Below are 17,078 nucleotides of genomic sequence, written 5' to 3'. Positions count from 1 at the left end.
GTGTTCTTTTGGGTCATTTCTAAATGTGGCATCTTTGTCTTAGCTGCCGACTCTTGCATCTTAAGGACGCAATGATTATCTAATCCATTAGTTCCCTGTTGTCGAGCATGTAGGTCAGTTCCCATTTTTTCACCGCATGGGATTCTGTTCATACATGTATGTGCCTGTCTTCTGAGAAAGCTTACACCAGCAGACACACCTACTGCGTGCTCCCTGTGGGCCAGTGCTGTGCAGAGTGCTCGGGGGCAGGCCTGGCTAACCCTCACACTGCCCTGAGAGGCACGGATTGGGCTCGGGGAGTCTGAGAACTGTCAGCGTTCTCCTTGGTGCTGGGGAGGCTAAGTTCCGAGTCTGACACCTGGTGGAGGACCCGCCCCACGATGGGCCAGGAGCCCCCAGAGGGGGCGATGGCATCCTCCCCAGGAGAGCGCCTGGAGTGGAGGGAGGGTTGAACCTGTGACTGAGAGAGGCAGGCGGGATGTCGGACAAAGGGGGCCATGCGAGCGACAGAGTGGAGACCCACTGCCACTCCAGAGGGGCGGCTGCCGCTCCCTGCCGCTGACTGCTCCGTGTTGGAGACCTGCTCGGGGCCTCTGGGTTTTCAGTAGGAGCTGGAAATCAAAGACTGAGTGAGCTCTCCTGATGTTTAAGTGATGGCAACAGATGGAAAAGCACAATTATGTGTGTCTGCCACCAACTCTTCAAGGGCTGGGGAGTGGGGGAGAGGCAAAGTGCCAGCAGCCGGTGGGGCCAGGCGCATATTCATGCACTTTTCTGGAGGTGTAATTTTTTTCAAAATAAAAAATGGAGGGAGAAAGAGATAAAACCAAGTGGAGTGTGTGACTCTTGTTAGATACTGGCTCAGAACAATGGAGCCCCGCAAGGCACTTGGGCTGGTTAGGCGCTCGGACACGGACCGTGGGTGAGGTGTCTGGGACGGCTGCTGTCCCTCGCTGGTGAGCCGCATCGTGCTTACACGCAGAATGTCTGTTCTCCGGCGCTACGTGCTGAGGGTTAGGAACAAAAGACGAGGATGATGGCAAGGAGTTACCCTCAACAACTAGTGTCTGCCTGGGAGGGAGGCGCGGAGGAGGGAGCCAGAGGACAAGTGTGAGCAGCGGCCACTCCAGGCTCCAACTTATGTGCTCAAAATTTCTCATAATAAAAATTGGGGAGGGGGCGGCCAGCCGGTTTGGCTCAGTGGATAGAGCGTCGGCCTGCAGGCCAAAGGGTCCCTGGTTTGATTCCGGTCAAGGGCATGTATCTTGGTTGCAGGCTCCTCCCCAGCCTGGGCCCTGGTCAGGGCGCGTGCAGGAGGCAACCAGGCGATGTGTCTCTCTCACATCGATGTTTCTCTCTGTCTTTCCCGCTCTCTTCCACTCTCCCTAAGAATCAATGGAAAAATATCCTCGGGTGAGGATTAACCAAAAAAAAAAAAAAATGGGGGAAAGGGTAGGGAGAAAGCAACCCTGGGAACAAAACAAAATGTCTGTGGGGCTGGAAATGGCCCCCAGTTTGCCAGCTGTCATGTAGCCCAGCTCGCTCCCCTGCAAGCAAGGAAAGCTGAGGCCCAAAGGAGAGGAGGGCGTGTCCTTTCCCACGGGCTCCCTTCCTCCCATTTCCTCCCCCACGTGAGCCCACCGGTGTCTGGGCTGGTGGGCCTAGGCCACAGGCAGCACTTTCCAACCCTGGGCTCCCCTCTCTCCTGGAGCTCCGCGGGCGGTGCTGTTGTAGCTCCACTTTACAGAGGGGGAGGCTGAAGCCCAGAGGAGAAATGGGCGGACTGAGGTGCACGTGGAGTTGGGGAGTGACGCTGGTCCTGGGGGCCTCCCTCTGCCCTTCCGTCACCAGAACAAGAGCACGGCTCTAGCGTCCAAGGCTTAGCTCTGCTGTGTGAACTGGGGACTCGCCTGCCTCTCGGGCCACAGCTCGGGGGCAGTTAGTGAGGTGACCCCTGAGAAGCACCGTCAGTGCCCTCACGTGCCTCTGCCCTGCAATCCCTGAAATCTCAGCCGCGCCGGCCACTGTGCCACCCAGGCTGCCCCCAGGGCATGGCCCAGCCTCCAGCTCCACCGTGCCTGGGTTCCCCCACCGTGCCTGGGTTCCCCCACCACGCCTCGCCTCCTGCAGGGCTTGCTGCAGCCTCGGGGCCATCGCGCCATCCTGCTGAGCCTCCATTTCCTCGCGGAACAGCAGGAATGGCCCCAGCTGTTTGGGCTTCTTTTCTTAACCAAACAGGCTTCTCTCTCCTCTGGCTTTAATAAGGTGTGATTTACAGGCAATGAAGTCCCCCCAGTCAATGTAAGTTTGATGATGTGTGACAGATGCATGCAGCTTTGCAATGACCACCACAGAGACCACCCGCAGCTTTCAGCTCACTTTCACATCTCCTGCCCCTGTCCGGTAGCCCCGCCTTAGTGGCGGCCACCGGCCTGTGTGTGTGTCACAGCCGTTTGCCTTTGCCAGGGAATCCGATGGCTGTCGCCTTTCAGCCTGGCTTCTTGGACTTGGCCTCACGCATGGACACCAGCCCACGCTGTTGCCTGTTGCCGGGAGCCGGTCCATCCTTGCTGCTTCAAGGGACCTGGCATATATGGCATACTGTTCTTAATATGTTTGCTCACCTTCTTGGCACTATGTGTTTTAACCAAGGTCTCCTCTCTGAGAAAGGTTGTTTCCCCAGGTAGGGATTTTCCCCTGAAGTTAGGGAGGGAGTAAAACCCCTTAACTAAGTGCCAGGCGGGTAATTAATCACTTTTAACTATGAACAATCATGCTTAAGCTACATAATCTTTACTCCCTGGAATGGAGATAAGAAACGCCCTAACCTTTGGAATAGAGATTGATAGGATTGGAATCAACTGGTATAAATACAGATGTGACAAGACAACAGGACACAGAACCTAGAGACAGAACCTAGACACAGAACCTAGTGAGAGAACATGGGAAAAGATCCTGGACAGAAACTGGCCACAGAACCTAGAGACAGAACCTAGCGAGAGAACATGGCTGAAGAACCTAGAGACAGAACCTGACTACAGAACCTGGATAGAACATGGCAAGAGAACCTGACTAGAACCTGGTGACAGAACCTGGCTGGAGAACCTTGCGAGGGAACATGGCTACAGAACCTGGCTGGAGAACCTGGAGAACCTGGCTGGAGAACCTATCAAGAGAACATGGACACAGAACCTGGCTGGAGATCCTAACCAGAACTTGGCTGGAGATCCTGAACAGAACTTGGCTGGAGATCCTGGCTAGAGATCCTGGCTAGGCTGCTGATCAACTGAACGCTGTCTCCGTGTCATTCTTTCTTCGACGACTCCGTCCACACCTTTGGGGACCACTGGACCTGCTGGGGCGGGACCCCAGCAGCCTGTGCCTGCAGTTCACTCTCTTTTCACGGCTGAGCGGTGTTCCAGTGGCCAGTGTTCCATAACTGGTTTTTCCGTTCTCAAAATTCGTGGACTTTTGAGTTCTTTGTTTTACTTAGAATAAATCTGTACGTATTTGCATACAGGTTTTTGTGTGTGGTTTCTATTTCTCCTGGGAGTGGAGGGGCTGGGCTGCAGGCAGGTGTGTGTCTAGTTTTATCGGAGGCTGTGCCGTTTGCACTCCCGCCACAGCTGTGAGGGCTCCAGGGCGGCGCAGCCCGTCCCACACAGGCACGTCAGTCCTTTACGGTTTCGCTCCTTCCGATGGTGCGCAGCTCAGTGGCCATCCGGGTGTCTTCTCTGGTGAGGTATCTAAGGCCTTGTGCACATTGTCTAAGTTGGGTTATTGGTTTTCTTATGATTCTTTGTATTCCAGGTATAAGCCCTTTACAGAGATGTGTTTCGAAAATATTTTCTCTCCGGGCTATTTTGAGGGTTAAATGACATCATACACACTCAGTGAGTGTGCTTCTCATCGTGACCTTATGACTCCTGCGTTTATGACTGTCTTGTCGTGTGGCTAGGAAAGGCTCGTGTCCCTCTGCCAGGGTCCCCTGCTGGGTTCTCCACGGAGCGGGGCCGTCTGTGTTGTTGGTTGTTTATAACTGTCACTTATCACAACCAGCCGGCTGCTCGGCTGGTCCAGAGGAGGCTGTGGAGGTGCTGCCCCGCCCGCCCCGCCCCAGCCCACCCCGGCCCGCCCTGCCCTGGGACAGCACCCCTCCCCTGGCCAGCACCGGCTTCCAAGGCTGGTGCACACAGACATGGCCCCTCGTTCAAGCGTCACCACACATGCAGGGTCAGATTGCCGCTGGTCAGATGAGACAGCGGAGGTCCGAAGAGGCGCTGTGGCCACCCAAGCCCACGGCCCCGGGGGTGGCACCGATTTCCTGGCACTGACATTGTCCTTTGCTCACACCCTCAGGCAGCAGACATTCGCCCGGCTCATGCACATTGTCAGGCTGAGCAGAAGACAACTGGGGGCTCGCAGGGGCTGTTTACTGAGCACCTCGTAGGTGCCAAGCATGGGGCTCTGGGTGAAGTATCTCACTCTAGGGAGCAGCTCTTACGACCCATTTTACAGATGAGGAAAATGAGCCTTAGAGAGGCCAAGTGACTCAGTCAATAAATTAGTGGCAGAGCAGGATTTAAACCCAGGCACGCTATGCTCTCGGCCTGAGCACGTGACTGCGAGCCCAGCTCAGCGCCCTTCCGTGTGGCCAGCAGTCCTGGCACCCGGCCGGCACGGGCACACCCTCCCTGACCACACCACAGCCGTTTCACCCCGTCCCCCTCTCCCTTCACGTTAATTGTGGCTCCCCTCTCTGCACCTTACCCACGATACAGGTCCGCTTCGGGGCCACTCTCCCACCGTGGGTCCCTGTTCTTTAACGTCATCCTGGCGGGAACGGGCTGGCTCAGCTGCTGGGGCTCCCACAGAGGGGAGGGCAGCGCGGCGGGCCGCAGGCAGCCTGTTTTGTGACGGTGCCCTCAGCCCATCATCTCCCTCTGGGCCTGCCTTCCTCAGAGACACTTGTGCGGGTGGGAAAGGCTGTGTGCGGGGATCTGCACTGTCCATGCAAAAACCTGGAAGGCCTGCTGCCGGAGTCCATTCATTGTCTTCACTAGCTGAGTTTAGACAGAGACCCCCCAAAAGCTAGTAACCTTTGAAGTTCCAGCAAAGGTCAGAATTGTGCACCACCCAGTTAATTTAGGTAATAATAGTTGAAGCATCCCCCCCCCTTAGTTCCCTTAATTCCTTAGATACTTATGTAGATCCTTGTTGATTATTGTTAATCAGATACTCTGCCTACTCCCGGAAATCTATTGATGAGCTAATCAGATACTTTGTCTATTCCTGGAAATTGTCTGCTGATCTGTGTGTCATTGAAACCTCCTTACCCTAAGGGCTACTCCAGATCAATAAAAGACTGGAGCAGCCTGAGCAGTGGTGGAAGTCCTTCGGGACTTGCCCGCCTGGTCCCCCAATATTGCAAAATTATCTCGTGTCTTTTTCTCTCATTTGTTGTGCGGCTCCTCTTTCAGATACCGAACCCTACTCCACGCAGAACGTGGAGGGAGTCTTACTCGACAGGCTGCAGCGGGGCGAGCGAAGTGGGAGTATCATTTGGTGGAGACTCTGCAGACGCGTAAGGACGAGGCTGCTCTCTGTGCGCTGGCTGCCGTGGAAGGACCTGGATCTCGGGGTGCTCGGTCGCAGAGGTGGGTGGGGGAGGGAGAAGGGACAGCCATCGCCTCGTCCTGCAAGGGTACAGACGGGACCGAGTCCTGGGAGCACCCAGGGGGCAGGGGACAAAGGTGGGACACTGTTCACTCTGCACCTTGTCACCTTGTGAGCTTGAACGGGAACCTCCCCCTCCACTGGGAAGCCGCCTCTGATCCCCCTCCGAGGCCTGCCCTTTTCTAACCCGGCTGCCGGGGAGTTTGGGGAGGGACCTCCCACCCGCCCTTCCCTGTGGGTCAGACTGACACCCCTGAGGGAAGGGCCAGGCTGAAGCGTAATTTTCCGGGGAGCCCACGCCTCCAGCTCCCACCCCAGCAGCCTCCTCTGCCTCAGGCCATGGCGGGGCCCCTCACAGCCAGGCCTTGTGAGTCTGACCATGTGCCGGGCACGTTCTACTCACAGAACTCTTCAGTGAGTCCCTTCAAACCCCACTTCACGGAGAAGGGACCTGCGGCTCGGAGCAGCCGTGGGTCCCATGACTCACTTGGTGGCACACTAGTAAATGAGAAGCCAGCATGGACCCACGGGCTCTGAGTAGCCTGTGGGGGACGCTGGCCCTCCACCCAGAGCCCTTCAGCTGGTGTGCCCCTTCCCTGCACTGGGTGACTGGGGACCCAGAATGCATCAGGCCCGGGCCTAGGGGCTCCTATGCCATAGGACCTATAGGGTGATGAGGGCAGCACAGGGGTTTTGGGAGCCAGAGAAGGCGATAGTGATTCCAGCTGCAGCCGGGGTTTCCTGGGGGGGGGGGGGGGGGGGGGAGGCAGGCACTCAGCCTGGAAAGGTGACGGGCCCTCACTCCCTTCAACTCCACATGCCCCACCAGGCGTGCTCTCCCGCCCCCCCCCCCCCCCCCTCCGCCACTGCCTGGTTTCATCTTTGCAAAGGGCACCTTCTCCCCAGGACTCCGGCTCCTCCCTGGGCCCCACCCTCCTCCACCAGCCACTGAGGAGGCCTCTGAGTCTTTTTCAGATCATGTCCACACCTGCCCTCTCCACACCTGCCCCATCGGGACTTGGGACTGGCTCCAGCTCCTCACTGGAGGAGGAAACCCCGCCAGGGTCCCTGCCCCAGGGACATGCTGACCAACTGGGAAGGGGGAGGGGACTGGGAATGGTCCGTGTCCACAGAGATTGCAGAAGGGGGCGGGTCTTCAATAGCGGCTGCTCTACCCTGTGTCCTTCCTCCCATTTCCGGGCGGGGGGCTGTGGGGTGGGCGGCTATGGTGCTTTCCCTCGCAGCAGCTGGGCTGCTTCAACCACCAGAGTGACAAAGTGTGGCCCTAACTTTGCATCAGAAAGCGCCAGCCAGCTGCTGCCCGCTGCCTGTGGGCTCCTGTGCTCGGGAGTCCATCTGCCACGCAGGGAGGACGCCCTGGCCAGACGCTGCGTGCAGGTGCCCCGCCCACAGGTGTCCTCCCCCCACCCCCCAGGAGCCCCGCCCACAGGTGTCCTCCCCCCCAGGAGCCCCGCCCACAGGTGTCCTCCCCCCAGGAGCCCCGCCCACAGGTGTCCTCCCCCCACCCCACAGGAGCCCTGCCCACAGGTGTCCTCCCCCCACCCCACAGGAGCCCCGCCCACAGGTGTCCTCCCCCACAGGAGCCCCGCCCACAGGTGTCCTCCCCCCAGGAGCCCCGCCCACAGTGTCCTCCCCCCAGGAGCCCCGCCCACAGGTGTCCTCCCCCCACCCCACAGGAGCCCCGCCCACAGGTGTCCTCCCCCCCAGGAGCCCCGCCCACAGGTGTCCTCCCCCCCCCCCGCCCACAGGAGCCCCGCCCACAGGTGTCCTCCCCGCCCCCGCCCACAGGAGCCCCGCCCACAGGTGTCCTCCCCCCCCAGGAGCCCCGCCCACAGGTGTCCTCCCCACAGGAGCCCCGCCCACAGGTGTCCCCCCCCCCCCCCCAGGAGTCCCGCCCACAGCCCCAGCGGGGGCCCAGCCTGGAGTCCTCCCGGCCCAGGTGCAGCAGGAAAGGACGGGCCTCTAGGAATCCAGCTGAGGCCCCAGACCTGTGGGCAGAGGCCGCCCGCCCCTGCGCTGTCCTGAGCATCTAACACACTTGCTTTCACCGCGGAGCTTGGGAGAAGGTTGTACCGCAGCAGGAGACGAGCGGACGGGCGTTCTGGGACTTTCCCGGCCGCGGGCATGCCTTTCTCCACGCGGGTCTGCTGCGGCCTGTGCGCGCAGGCTTGGAGCTTGGCCCGGGGTCAACCCGAGTCACCGCTTCCCTCTCGGGTGAGGCCGGGGCTGGGTTAGAAGCAGCTCCGGCTGCGACCCTGAGCCTCAGCCACACCGACCACCCCGGCTCCTGCAGCCGGCGCCCTGGCCCCTGGGCGTCTCTGTGGGTAACGCAGGGAGGCGCAGGGCAGAGGGCGCCGTGCTAGCCGACAGGCAGGGCTCAGAGTGATCCTGGCGCTGGCTCCGTTGTCCTGGTGCGCGAGGCTGTGGGTTGGGTCCCTGGTCAGAGCGCAGGGGGTGCATAAAGAGGTGCAGCAGCGAATTGATGTGCCCCACTTTCTCCCTCTTCCTCCCCCCCCCCCTCAAAAAGTCAATAAAAATAACCATGGCATTTGTTTATATTAAAATATTACATTAACATTATATTATGGACTTTATTAACATTAAAATACTATATATTTAATATATGTTAAAAGCAACACATGGGTCTTGCAGAAATGTTTGACAGAAAAAGCATTTCTTGTAATATCAGTGCCCAGAAAGCATATTGCCGACCTGATGGAGTATCTCCTCCATTTCTACTCTGCAGCTTGGACCGAGCTGCAGCTCTTAGCAAACTTTCCCAATGTCTCGACGCAGAGACCAGGTGGCAGGAAGCAGCGTTCCCACCAGGCGCAGGCGAGGTCATGCTGGGGCATGTGGCACCCTGGTCCCTGCACAGCCGCCGTCCCCTGCCGTGCCCAGCTCCCAGCCACGCACAGAACAGCCCTGGGGGACACACTCTGAGGGCGCCAGGCTGCGTGTCCTTCCTGCCGTTTCTTGCACAAGCAATGGCCTCTGCTAACTCACAAATAGAAGGGCCTTTAAGCGAGAGACAGCGCACGTTTCTTGAGATCAACAAGCATAGCTACTGGGGTTGCTCTGACCAGGCAGAACCACCAGCTGTCTGACTAGGAGGCGAAGGCGAGGGGTGTTTATGGGAAAGGGAGGGGACACTGGGCCCTGGAAGGCGTGTCTGACGGTGCAGACAGTATGATAGTGGTGTTAATGCTAAACGAGGTTTTTAATTTTCGGTCTGGCACTCATCATCACTGCTTTCTTGTCATTGCAAACAATTCCCTAGGCTCAGTGCAAAGGCTACCTTGCCTGCTACCTTCCAAGGCTGAGGCCTAAGCCACGCAAGGCACTCTCTCGGGCTGGCAGCTCTGGCTCCATCTCCAAGCGGCTCCTGGCATATGATTGGGAATCTAGGCTGAGGACGCAAAGCAGGCCACTTGCCTACGTGAACCGGGCCATCCCCACCAGCGTCAGGCGGGGTGTGGGGAGGAGATGAAGCCTTTGCTGGTGGCCTCCCGTGTCCCCTGCAGCCTGCCTCCCCCTGGGGGACACCCTCTTCTTTCCACCCAAGAACATCTGCAGTTTCCCAAGGTCAACTGCTCCTGCACCCCAGAGGGTCTGGGAGCAGAACACCTACCTGGGAGGGCGGCTGGCTGAGCCTTCGTGGAGCTGGGGCGGGTGGTAAGGCCCTTGCCCGCCTGGTCCAGAGTTTTCTTTTGAGGAGACACAGCTTCTTCTCTGTGCAGGGAGGTGGGAGACAGTGAAAGAATCGACATAAAGACAAGTGCTGGCGAGGACGCAGAGACAAGGGGACCCTCGTGCACTGCTGGTGGGAAGGCAGACTGGTGCAGCCACTGTGGAGAACAGTATGGAGTTTCCTCAAAAAATTAAATATGGAACTGCCATTTGACCCAATGATTCTACTTCTGGGAATATATACACAGAAACTCAAAACACGAATTTGAAAAATAGATGCTAAATATATGCACCCTTATGCTCATTGTAGCGTTATTTACAACAGCCAAGATCTGGAAGCAGCCCAAGTGCCGATCAGTAGACAAATGGATAACAAAGAGGGAAATCTCACCGCTGGCTCCAGCCTGGACGGAGGGTCTACAGGCAGAAAAGCTCGGAGAAAGGAAAGCTCCCGTCCCAGGGAGAACCCGCCCGCCGGCTCCGGGTGTCGGGCCTGGAGGGTGTCTTGCTGAGTGAAGTCACTCAGACAGAGAGGAGAAATCCCACAGGGTTTCACTTGTATGTGGAATATAAAGAGAAGAAATGAACAAAACAGAAACAGCCTCACAGACACAGAGAACAGACTGGCAGTTGGAGGGGTGAGAAGGGGAAGGGGTTAGGATGTGCAGATTGGTGCTTACAGAGGACTCACCGGGATGCAAGGTGCCGCCGAGGCCTAGGGAGAACAGCCAAATATTACGGTAATGACGGCGTGTGGTGCCAGGTGGGGACTTTGTAAAGTATACGATTGTCTAACCACCATACTGCACACAGAAAACTAATACAAATAATATCGAATGTGGGCTGTAATTGAAAAATAAAAAATTTTTAAAAGTCGTTACTGTTCCTGCTAAAAAGTGTTTGTCACAGGCGCGGTCTGGTCAGGGGTTTGACTTTCCTCCGCGAGCTGTGTGGCCCAGCTCTCCCCGCAGACCCCGCAGAGGCGCGCCCGCGGGGCCCCACACGCAGCTCCCGGGTGGGCACGGCCCCTCCCCTGCTCCAGTCTCCCTGGTGGGCACTGGGCGTGGGCCCTCCTCCCCGCTCCAGGCAGCCACCAGGTCACCCGGTTCCCAGGACCGCAGGCTGGGGCGGCACCGGCTCGGGCGGGGCAGTGTCCACAGGGCCTGGGGAATGACTCGGGCTTTTGTTCTGGAGCGTGTGGCTGGCCGCCGGAGAGTCCCCGAGTGACTCAGGTCCGCTAAAAAGGTTCCATGTTTGGCCTCCCACGCCTTGGGCCTGCCTTCTGACCTCGCGTCCTTCCTCTCCTGCCTCCCTGCCTGCTTGCGTAGGACACTCTGGCCTTTTCCTTTTCCTCAGAGTTTACCTTTTATTTTCATTGAAGTACTACTTGCACAGTGTACGAGTCACACAGCACTACACAGCTGGTAAAAGCCACGGAAGCGTGGCCGCTGCCTGCTGACACCCCTGGACACACGGAGGCTGGACATCCGCTGGGGGTCAGGCTGTTCCAGGCCTGGGAACGCGGTGACCCGATGGACCGGGCTGCCTGCATCCACTGCCGACCTCCCAGTGCACCTGCCTCCGCCTGTCAGCTCTTCCTCCCGCTTCTCAGCCACGGGCTTACACTCCACTTCCGTTCTTTCTCGTCCACTCCAGTGTCTCGTGGCGTCCTGCTACCAAGGTGATGATGTCATGCTGTCACACCGGCTCCCCACTTCTCTTCCCCAAGTGCCCACTCTCATCGCCATTCTTGGATACACCGGTGTTTAGTGTTTACAATGTGATGATTATGTAAACATTCCCAGCTGAGCCAGGCAGTACTTTATAACTCCATGTTCCATTTTGTGTTTTTTTCAGGAGTTAATCATTGCCTTGTTTTCTTCTTGCAGCAAGCAGGGCGCCAGGGGTCCTTCAGCCTGGAGACTCCTGGGAGGTGGGGGGGTTAATTCTTCCTCTACAGGCTCTTGGTCCTCATGGGCCCCCACCCCTCTCGGGCTGTGCTCCCATCTGGGGTTGGGCTACACACTGCCCCTCCCTGCACACTGAGCTCACCTTCCTCTTCTCTGCTAAGTTGGTAACATTTTTCTATTTATTTTCCAGCTTTAAAATTTTTGTAGATTCCTCTTGTCCCTGTCATTGACTTTCCTACTCTTTTTGCCCTTGCGAGACTGCCTTCCTGTTTTGAAATGTTACTGTCATTTTAGTGGGGACTTGGGAGGGAAGGGAGACAAATGTCCCTGCTCAGGTGGTGGTGACCTCCTCCTTGAGGACCTCTGTGTGTCAGGGTGTTTTAAGTCAGGCCCTGCCCCCAGGTCCCACATGGCTTCTCTTGTCACTTATGTCTGAGCTCAGAGGACACTTCCTCCAGGAAGGCCTCCTTGACCACCCTGCCTGATGGAGCCATCCCAGTGCCCCTGCCACATCTCCCTGCTTGACTTTTGTTCGTAGCCTGATCTCTACCTGAAATTACTTTATATATTTACTTTCACTGACGTATTTGCCTTTTTCTCAATCTCCCCCAGAAGACTTGCTTCAGGAAGGCAGGGACCTTGTACCCTTAGCACTTAATTCAGGGTCAAGCAAAAATACATGCTCAAGAGTTTATGTTGAAGGGCTGGATTGAATTTGAGTTTGGGATCTCTAAGAGACAAACTTCAGCAGAACTTAAGGAAGAAGCTGGTAATGGTCAGAGTTTCCTGAAAATGGAAGACACTGCCAGTGAGAGGGTGAGACCCTCATCATGGGAGGGCGGTAAGCCCAGGCTGGGAACAGCTGATGGGAACAGAGCCCGGGGGCCTGGCTCAGGGGTTGAGCGTCGACCTATGAACCAGGAGGTCACGGTTCAATTCCGGTCAGGGCCCAGGCCCAGGTTTCAGGCTCGATCCCCAGTGTGGGGCATGCAGGAGGCAGCTGATCAGTGATTCTCTCTTATCATTGATGTTTCTCTCTCTCCTTTCCTCTGTGAAATCAATGAAGTATATTTTTTAAGAAAAGAAAGGGAAGAGAAACACTGATAAAAATGGAAGTGATGATCTCCAAGGCGTGGCTGAGACAAGTGTTGGCTCAAGGTCACTTGGCTCCTTCTTGGGGAGCCAGGACTCCCCTCAGAGCTGAAAGCAGCCTGAGCAGCTGATACTGGGCTGCACCCAGGTCGTGGAGTCGGCCTGACCCACATGCTGGTCCACCCTCCTCTCCCCGGTCTATGGTCTTGTCTCTGGGTGTACAGTACTTCCCCCCAACAACTCGGAGGCCCTGAATCCCAGGGAACCAGCGCGAGTCTCCCAGCCAATGCCCGCCGTGCAGGAGGCTACTCCGATGACCTGCGTTAAGAGCCCGATTCCATCCCTCCTGGCAGTGGGCCTGTCTGAAACCTCGGGCCTCGGTTTTGTCTCTGAGATGAAGGTATAGCCACACCAGCCTCATCAGCTCATGTCAAGTCTCAGGCTCGGAGGGCAACAGGTGTCAATCAATGCCTGTGCCCGCCCCTGGGCAGGAAGTGCCACGCGTGAGGACCAGGGAAGGCAGGCAGTCTCTGAGCCAGGCTCGTGGGGTGCAGCTCTGCAGGATGTGGGGCAGAGCAGGCCCGAGGGCTCCGTCGAGATCCAACAGCGTGGCCTCTCTCCAGAAAGCAGCTGTTTTGCTCTGCAGAAGACAAGCTTGTGTCGGAAAAGGAAGGGACACTGTCTCATCTGACGGTTCCAACAACAGCTCTGCCATTGCCGTGGCTCTGCACCGCCCGAGCCTCAGTTTCCCCATCCTTTCTCACCTTCCTCCAAGGCACAGTTGTTCCCTGAGCGCCTGCCGTGTGCAGGGAACCTCAGTGATCAAAGCAAAGCCCGTGCCCCGTGCGGCTGGCCCTGGAGGAGTCCCTGCGACGCGGCGCTTCGAGGATTAGCACGGAGTAGCGGCTCTAACAACGGTACTTGCTGTTTTGCTGGTGGAGCCATCTAACGTGTATGGATCCTCCAAGTTCCTCCTCTTTGTGCTGTGACTTCAGAGCCTGGCCCTGAGTCAGAGGCTCCTGCCTCCCTCCAACTCTTCAAGGGCTTCCTCCTGCCCCAGAGAACTGCCTCCAGCCCCACCCTGCGCTGGGCCAGCATAAGTGTGACGGAGAGGCAGGTGGGGGTGCGACCACTGGCCGAGCTGGGGTTCCTGATGAGAGGGGCTGGGTGGGGCCTGGGGGTGTTCCACAGAATCTCCCTTCCTGGTTTCAAAGCTGGTCTTTTTTTTTTTTTTTTTTTAAATCCTTACCCAAGGACATGTTCATTGACATTTAGAGAGAGGGGATGAGCGAGAGAGAGAGAGAGAGAGAGAGAGAGAGAGAGAGAGAGAGAGATACCGATCAGTTGCCTCCTGCACATGCCCTGACTAGGGCCAGGGATTGAACCTGCAACCTAGGTATGTGTCCTGACTGGGAATCGAACCTGTGACGTTTTGGTATGTGCAATGACACTCCAACCGAGCCCCACCGACCAGGCAAAGCTGGTCCTTCGTGAAGGGGGCAGGAATGAGTCAGGTGGAGAATGCAAGGAAGCACATCCCCAGCTGCGGGAACAGCCTTTGCAAAGGTGCCGGGCATAGAGCTGGCGTTGGGATGCTGGGCTGGGCTGGGGAGATGCCTGGCGGTTGTTCCCCACTTAGGGAGCCTCAGCACGTTCTGGAGTCGCAGCCCTGGATGCAGAAAGCTCTGTCTGGCCGCATGTGGAGGGCCTGGGGCCAGGAAGCCCTGAGGAGAGGAGGGAGGTCCCTGACGCTGCCCAGAGTTCCCACAGCGTGGCCAGCACCACGCCACAACTGGCCACCAGAGGGCGCTGTGGGTCAGCAGGCCAGGGAGACCTCGGCTTCAGGAAGGTGGGAAGGCGCAGCTGAGCCTGTGGACTGTCTGCGATGGACCTGAGCAGGTGTGGCACTCCCGTGCCTGGACGTGGCTGTGTGGACGTAGGTCTACAGGGGTCCGTGGGGCTGGGACTATGCCAAGGTGTGTGAATGAGCAAGAGAGCACAGAGGTGAGAGAAGGGGCCTCAGCATCTCCCACTCCTGCAGCCGCACTGTCGTTCCCCTACAGGCCATCCATCTCAGGCGTGTGCTCCCCAGACATCCTCAGGGCTCCTCCGCAGGTCCAGGCTCAGCCTCCCTCCCAGGGAGGCGTTTTAGACCTCCCTCTTTAAAGTGACAGGCCCCACCCCACCCATCCATGTCCCTGTCTCCATCCATATTCCTTTCCCTCCTTTTCTCCATAGGAATTATCATCCTCTGGCAGACTGCTTGCACTTGGGCATTTTGCTGGGGCTCACCCACTAGTCCGTCACCTCCGGAGGGCTGGGAGTTGTGTCTATCTAGTTCAGTGTTGTGCCCTCGTACTAGGCACACAGTATGTGCTCAATAAATAGTTGTTCAATGAATGAATGAGCTTCCCCAATCCTGGGTTCAGGCCACCCTCTCTCCAGCCCTCTGTCACCCCAGGTCCTGCCCCTCAGCTCACACCCACATCAATGCTTGGTTACACCCTCCCTTTCCTCCCATGCCTCAGTTCCCTGAGTCTGCAGAGAGGGGTGTTTGGGACTTTTCTTCTCAGAGTCAGGGTAAGAGCAGCTGTTGTGACCGTCAAATGCCCCCCTTGGTTTCTGAATGGCGGTGGGGTCCCCCGGCCTCACTGTACTACTTCCAGGCAGAGGGCGGCTGGCAGATATTGCTGCAGCAGCTGAGAAACAGCTCTCCTGTGGTGCTCCCCACTGGCCCTCCTGTGCGGCCCCTTTCGTACCTACAACCCTTTCTAGGGAGACTCTAGCTTCTTTGCCTGAGAAGCTCCTACAGATCCTTCAAGGTCTAGTCTTAAAGTCCCCTCCTCTGAGGAGCCTTCCCTGACCTCACCCAGGTGGAGTCTGGCGTCTTCCTGGGACTCTTGCTCATGCATCTATTTATAGCACCCTCATGGAGTTTTGTAATTCTTGGGCTGTCTGTCCGGCTCCCTGACTAACCTTGTCAATGTCTCCAACTGGAGGGCCTGTCTGAGTCATATGGGTGCCTGGGAGGTCAGCATGGGCCTCGAGGCATTTCATCGATATCTGTGGCATGTTTCCGTCCTTCCTTTGTTTATTCCTCAAATATTTATTAGACACCTTCCATGTGCTCAGCGCTGGGCTGTGCATCAGGAACACCGCAGAGAATGAGTTGGCAAGATTCCTGCCCAGGAGGGGCCCACAGTGCAGCGGGAGAGAGACTGGCGCACGGTGCCGTGCGGAGAATTAACGCTGATCTGGGGAGTGACTAGGAAGGCCCGTAGGAGAAGGCCTGCAGGATGGCAGGGAACCAGCCCCAGGAGTGACGATGAGAGAGGGTCGGGGAAGATGTTCCAGCAGAGGGGACAGCTTGCAGGGGAGGCGGCCCTGCATCAGGACCGGGATTGGTATGTGCAAGGGGCAGCAGGAAGGCCCAGGAGCAGAAGGCAGGGGAACGTGGCAGGAGTGGGAGTCCGACTGGCCGGCAGGACCTGAACCCAGAAAGCCCACCGGGCCCAGCTGGCAATCCTGCCAGGGGAGCTGCTCCTGGTGCCCACCTTCAGTTGGAGAAGCAGCAGGTCCTGAGAGGAAGCGAAGGCCCAAGGCCGCAGAGCCCATTCGGACGGAGTGCTCTGGGCCACTCTAGACACCAGCAGTGGGAAGGCCAGCATGGCTTCCTGCAGGAGGCGGCCCACAGTGTTTACAAACATTTCCTGGGCAGTTAGTGAGGGCCCGGCTGTGAGCCAGCAGTTCCTCAGCCCGAGCTCAGGAACCCCTTCCAGAGAGGCCTCCTTGTCCCACGGGGCGGCACGGAGCTGCTCAGTGACTTCCCGTGAGTGGCTGAGTTGACACTGGAACCCATACCTGTCCGCATCCATAGCTCATGGTTTTCCACCCACTTCCTGGAAAGGGTAAGCAAGGGACACAGGAAGAGAAGGATAATTATAAGGTCTCCCCCTTATCTTATCTGGCCCTCCCCATCACTGTACGCGTGGGGTGGGGTGGGGCCTGCAGGGATCACCCCTGTTTTACAAAGGGGCAAGCAGAGGTCAGCACCCCTGCTCCAAGCGTTTCCAGCGGGCGTTGGAATTTGCTTCCATCACGTGAGGTCCCTGGCAGGCCACACACGCATGCCTGCCCTAGGCACAGGGCTGGCCTCCTGACCTTTGCCAGGTGCTTCCTGCCCCCACTAGCCTGTAGCCTTCCATCTAGTCACCTGATCCCAGCACCGGACTGATCATCGGAGAGGACTGGCCCATCTGGCCATTCCCCAGCGGAGCTGATGAGGCCCCAAGAGGAGAGGAGAGAACCAGAGGCCAGGGACAGCCAGGATGAGACCCTTTTCAAGGCTTGCTGAGTGGAGTCAAGTACACTGAAATGCCATCTTACTCTCAGACTCAGTTTCCCCAGGTGTAGAATGTGGGACAGCAGCGACGCAACCGTGAACAAAGATACATCTATCGGCTTCTTACGAGGTCCCACCGAGTTCACGCTGCATCCCCGCGGCTCCCAGCGCCGCGCAGAGCAGGTCCTGGCGGCCGTTTGAAGCGGGAGTGGGTGCCGCCTGCCGTGCCGGGTCCGTGTCAAACACTTGGGGGGCCCCGGGGAGCCCAGTGCCGTTCTCAGCCGAAGCGCCAGCAGGCGAACGCTGGGGCTCGGGCTCTTCTGACCGGCCAAGGTCACCCCAGCGAG

This window comes from Myotis nattereri (assembly GCF_964212035.1).
Source record: "Myotis nattereri genome assembly, chromosome: 16".
NCBI classification, from domain to species: Eukaryota; Metazoa; Chordata; class Mammalia; order Chiroptera; family Vespertilionidae; genus Myotis; species Myotis nattereri.
The sequence above is the reverse complement of the archived record's forward strand: the minus strand, read 5'-3'. Positions refer to the sequence as shown.